Below are 6,535 nucleotides of genomic sequence, written 5' to 3' on the forward strand. Positions count from 1 at the left end.
CACCAATAGTGTGGATGCCTCAAATGGAATCACAACACACCATGGACAAAGGATGACATTTTGAGAGAGAATCTTCATACACCAAAACCGTCCATATGAACTCCAAGAACATTCATAGTGATTTTGGCTATGGAGTAACATATTTATATGTGGAATTCCAAAGGTCATGGGTTAACCCTAACCCATACCCATGGGTTTATGATCCATGGTTAATGTGGCCCAACTCTTTATGTGTCTATACATAAACTTAGTCCAACATGGATCATAAGCCCAACATATAAATATAACTAATTTACACAATTAGTCCCCATTGATTTAATTAGTCTCTTTTGATCACTAAATTAATTCCAAACTAATTCTTGATCAATACTAATTAAATCATATGATTTCATATTAATATATTAGAACTTATAATATGTTAATAAACCATGAATAACCTCTTCTCAAAAGTCCATCCTAACAAATTGTCATGATGATATGCAACCCAACTGGACCATGCTACTATCGAGTCAAGTACATACCAATTATAGTTATGGGCTTAGACATCTAATCCAACAGTCTCCCACTTGGATAAGTCTAATAACTATTATTTCAAGTACGACTCCAAAATCCTGACTAGCAATCGTAGCTCTTAAAATCCGATGTCGAACTCTGACCTAGTAAATGACGTGTCCATTAAATAAGGGATCATATATTCCTCCATTCTACAAGATATCATATGGACTGAGACATGGATTATAATCATTCTCTCTGTCCATCTGATGTTTCCCGATTTCCGATTTATGACAACCGACTAATTGAACAAATCAAATCAGTCCAGGCTCGGCCGAGCGCTTAGGGTGTCATCACTAAATCATCGAGGGGCCCACAGATATCGCTTTTATCCCTCCAAGGGCAAAAGGAATGGATAAACTTCGACTCATATGCTTGCTCTATCTACTCATCAAATCACACACAATGATATGTTTTATAACACCGAGTTACCGGTGCGTTTACATATCATCAATGTGCAACCGACTTGTAAACTGCAACTCATACCTCTTCGTTTGAAGAATATAAGATATTATCGTCTCATGATCACTCGTGATAAAATCCATGAAGTGATTCAAATGAGAGTGGGTTTAATCCAACACTCGAATCTTATTCCAGGAGCACTCATGAACATTGCAGCCACCTTGTCCTAGACAAACTACAGACCCATTCATGACAGTCTTGCCCCAATACCTACTTCCAAAGTATGATCGACTGTGGATGGTTTGAATAACCTAGTTATTTGGGAATTCAAAACATGCAAAGTGAAACACAATAATAATACTAATCCTATATGGCCCAAAAACTTTTGAGTCATATTGATTACTTATTATTTATTTTATAATGTTTCGAATAATCAACTTAATATTAGAATTAAAACAATAGCTATGTCATGCTCCAAGCATGCACACTATGTTTGTCTAAACAATAGTTATGCCATGCTCCAAGCATGCACACTATGTTTGTCTATGGTCCTTACTTTGTGAAATAGATCAATTGACAATATTTCAATGATGCTCATTTCACAATCCCAAATCCTTATTGTAAATGTAAGAATATCAAATTCTTGCCATTTACTGTAATCTGTTAGATTCTAAACTTATATGCAATGATCCTTTTGTAATGACTATGCACAAAAGTCACAGAGACATGGCAACAGACATTACAAAGTATTCCAATAGAGAGCAATTCCATGGAAAACGAAGTCTCACATTTAAATTACATTCCTTTGAACATCCTTCTTGCATTAAGTTTTCTAATCTTACACAGATTTAAAGAATAACTTCCACTTATGGAAACATTTCCATATTCCCATTTTGACCATCACTTCTGAACAAGAGTTACCTCTTCTCAGAGTATGTCAATATGGTCCTTTCCAAAATTTAAAATATACTTCCAGTTGTCCATGAGCAACCAATCTTTGGTAAACCTCAAATTGTCCTCGACAATTGTTTAACTATTTTAGTCATATCCAGTTCTAGACCTTTTCCATCTCAATGTCGTAGGAATTTGGAAAATTTAGAACGGATGAATATTACAGCACATATAATCGATCCTATATCCGAAGCATATGGGACACGATTCTTGATGTCTCACATAAAGACATGACACTAGACCAGTCTTTTGCTATAATATTTCTATTTCTATTTGCCATGTTCTCATAATTTGAATTATGAAAAGGGATGTCGTAATCATAATCGAATTTTAGAACGCAAATAATATTTCCATATATAGAATTTCCTTATGTTGAACCATTCCAACATAACATTCATATATATACTTGACTAAATTTGATTAAAATCTCAATCTAAGCTTTTAGAATTGAAATGAAGTATGAATTCATCTCCCTTTAATTATAGCAAAACAACTTTTCAAACCCTGCAACTTGGCGAATTGAAACTTTTGTTTTCTATAATTAACATTGCTAACTTGCAACATTCATCATAATTGATTATGCTCCCACTAGCATAATAATTACTTTACTAGCATAACACTTATGCTCCCACTAGCTTTGACATGTACCCAGAAATTAGTTGGTCTTCTAGAAATCAATACATATTGACTTTCATGACCAAAGTTCATATTTCTGATACGAGATGCTTTGATAAGACTTTATCTAGGCTTCTCAAAATCATACACCTTTCCTTAGATAGCTCACATGTGTGTCTAAACACTTTAAGAACTTACAACAATAAGTCTCAAATGTTTAGACCTTTTGCCATTCCTCACAATTCGAATTATGAAAAGGTATGTCGTAATCATAATCAAATTTGAGAATGCAAATATCATAATTGCTATCTCCTTAAAATCTACTTAGTGAAAGCGTTTCCTCACAATCATTTTCATGAATTGGAGAAAAACCGTATGCCACTTAGATTTTATGGTGTATGTGTTCCTATCCATGTGAATTTGTCAAAACCATAACCACAAGACAAGTTTAGTGACAAATCCAAACTCATATGGACTGAACTTGTTCAATCTTAATTTCTTGCCACCTGGCAGAACAAGGGCCTACCATTGCTTCCAAGTTGTTATACAAACAACTGAGAACACATAGAACTCACATGCATAGTCAACTTCAACTGGAATGGACACAAAAATAAGAATATGTCAACACGATAGGTTACAAACCTCAAGTCGTGTGCTAGTGTTTAATAATAGGTTTACTCTTGATTAGTTCTTGAAACTTTCAAGATATTTAAGACTCCCACTGACCTCTTGACATATAAGATTCTTTTTGTCAAGAAACATTACTTGACAAACAAATATTTAAGAGTTAGTGCGGATTCTAATCAAGACTAACACTTCACACAATTGGCCTTAGTTGGTCTTTGTTTTATCCAAAACATCACAACTTACCAATTTCAAATGTACAAGAGTAAAAACATTTAACTCTACATTTGATGAGTGTTATAAACCTTTCCTAAGATTATGTCACTCAAGGCACAATCTTGGAGTATGACTCTAAGACTTGTTTTGGAACGAAGTATGACTCATCTTCTTGATTTAACCATTTCAACATTTCACGATTCCTCTTCTTAGCCAAACAAATGCACCAAGATGTCCTTAGAGGATCAATTGTGATATGGCTTTCAATAATCTTTAAGATGATCATAAAACATGATACTGAAGTACTCTCCCATCTCTTCAGATTGGAGAAACTTTTATCTTTCTGCCTAATTTGATTCTTCTTATTCGTTCTGCTACACATTGAAACTTTTCCAACGATTCAGAATTATACTTAATCTTGTAAGTATAACCATATTTACTAAACTTTAGTAAACCATAACGAATAGTCTTATTGTTCTTTGTGGTGGACCTGACCAGCGCACAACCAAGTGTACCCGATCCCCTAGTCCTTCACTTGACTCACATATACATGTGAACAAGAAATTAGTCTTAATTTTCCAAAGATGAAGTTCTCATTCATCATACAATATAAGTTGCATGATTCCAAGTTTCTATCCAACTGAAACTTGGGTGATGAGAATCTTTCCTTATTTGGTAAATTATGACACTACTACAAACGAAAGAATCAAATTCATATTCTAATATTGCTATCAATGGAAACATATAAGCAACAATTTTTCACAAATACCATTGTAAGGAAATTTTAAAAATAAGATAAATTTCAAAAAATTTCTTTATTTATAAAAATTGCGGAAAACTTATCCTTACAATGCAAATACAAGTGAAAATATGTTGTTATCTATTCCAAAGCAATCTATCACAACTCTTAAGCAGCAGCTCACAAATCTGATCATCGAACCACGCGATCGAAATCCATCTCTTACCGATCAGACTCAGCATACTCTTCCTGTAAGCCTCCTTTCATTTCTTTGATTCTTCAAAACATCAAAATGTAATTACATTACATCATGTATTAAGAATCTCCAAATAGGAACTTAATAGAGTTAGACAGTGAATGTTACCTGAAGCAGAGTCAGAAGTTTTGACTTTACCATCCTTGTGATCTTTCAGGTAAATATGGCAGCTTCGCAACCAATGCCCCTTCTCTTGGCAATAGAAACATATGGACTCTTTGGAATGGTACATGGGACTATCTCGGACTTAGCCTTTCTCTTTACCATTTGGTCAAATGACTTGACCATGGTCGATCCCTTTCCATTGGGAAGAGAAAGCTTTTCTGGACTTCCAATGTTACCATTGTCAATGTCCATGGAAGTTTGGGGAGTAGACCTTCCAATCAAATTTGATTTACCAGTGCACCAAAATCATTTCTGATTCAGCAGCAACAAGCAAATAGGTAAGATCGATAAGGGTCATGTCATGGTCTGTCACATAGTAGTCCTTAAAGAACCCGCTATATGACTTAGGAAGTGATTGAAGAACCCAGTCAACCGCCAACTTCCTTGAGACTTCGACACCCAACTCTCCCAACTTATCAATATGTAACTTCATCTCCAAGACGTGAGTACATACAGACTTTCCTTCCTGCCAATAGGGCTTTGAGTGACCTAGAACTTGTGGGTTAGGGAGAATTATTGGAGGAGGTGAAGGAAGTGAAGTTCCACTAAAGCACAAAGAAGGGATTAATCTTTCACCTTGATTGCCTTGTGGAAAATCATCTTTATAAAGAAGGCTTTTTCAAAAGATTCGGGAAGACCATAGTTGTCTGAACTTAGACATTTATGAGAAGTTTAGTTGATTTTAGTCCTTAATATAACACCCAACATGAAATATTAAGGCTAGGACCCAACACAATACTTTACAATTCGGAAGAGGGATGTCGTAATCCAAATTGCAAAAAATTTAAAGGTATGTAAATGACGATTTACCATTTCCACCACGAAAAACGAAAAAGGAACTTTAGGTTTTAAGTGAATTGAAATTCCTAGATCCTTTGAGATTCATTGAACTTTTCAATGGCATGTTTAAATCTCGATTGTGCCCTTCATGTTTGTGACTGGGATGCCGAGGATCACAAACAAGGTGTGAATAACCATGCAAATTAGCTTGGTACACTCAATGTTACAACCACCTAATCAATGTGTCGGTTAACCACACACGCTCCATTGATCCATGATTAACATCAAGCTACCCTTTGCCACACACTGTCAGTCCCAGATTAGTGTGACGGTTAACCACACACGCTCCAATAACGACTTAACAAGGTGCAAAGTGCAATTTCATGGGTTAGCACCATATTCACATTTTTCCTAAAGTAACTAAGATTGGGAATTTAATAAACGTTTAGTTACTTAGTATTTCATTATAATTTTAATGAGAATTTAAATGTCCTGTCAAACCCGTTCGGCTAACGACCCTCCACCAGTCAAGGAATCGGTGGGTGAGAGTGGACACCCATTAAACTGTCATTTTAGAGGCAATAACCTTATACCCCCCTTATAGACCGACTTCGTGAATGAGGCCTACTAACAGTAAGACTAACTTTACTCTTATACATATATATAAATATTAAACCTACACTACAAGAAAAAAGGGTATCAGAGACTGACAAAATCAGTCTCTAGTGGTCAATAATCAGTCTCTGATGAGAATTAGGGACTGATTTAGCTAGTCCCCAGCTAGTCCCCGAGACCTAGTCTTAGATAGTCGATTTTTTATATATCTGGGATTGAAAATCAGTCTCTAATACGTCAAAATATCAAAGACTAAAAATCAATCTTTGTTAATATCTCATTCAGTCTCTAATTTATTTTTTTCAAATCCTTAATTTTATATCATATTAGTCCTTCATACTATCTTTTAGGGACTAAATATCAACCATTTATAATATACCATTTAGTCTTTAATATGTGTTATTGAAATCTCTATTTTATGTCGATACTGTCTTTTAAGGACTAAATATTAGTCTTTGATACAATCATGTTCAATCTTCAATATCTTTCCTTCGGTATCAGTCTCAAATGCAATGACATTCGGTCTTTAACCTAATTTTTCAACAACTAGATATCAGTCTCAAATACAATGTCATTCAGTCCCTTATCTGATTTTTCATTTGTTGCATATCAGTTCAGGA

The sequence above is a fragment of the Lactuca virosa genome, chromosome 2 (assembly GCF_052849685.1).
Source record: "Lactuca virosa cultivar CGN04683 chromosome 2, Lactuca_virosa_CGN04683_v6, whole genome shotgun sequence".
Classification (NCBI taxonomy): domain Eukaryota; kingdom Viridiplantae; phylum Streptophyta; class Magnoliopsida; order Asterales; family Asteraceae; genus Lactuca; species Lactuca virosa.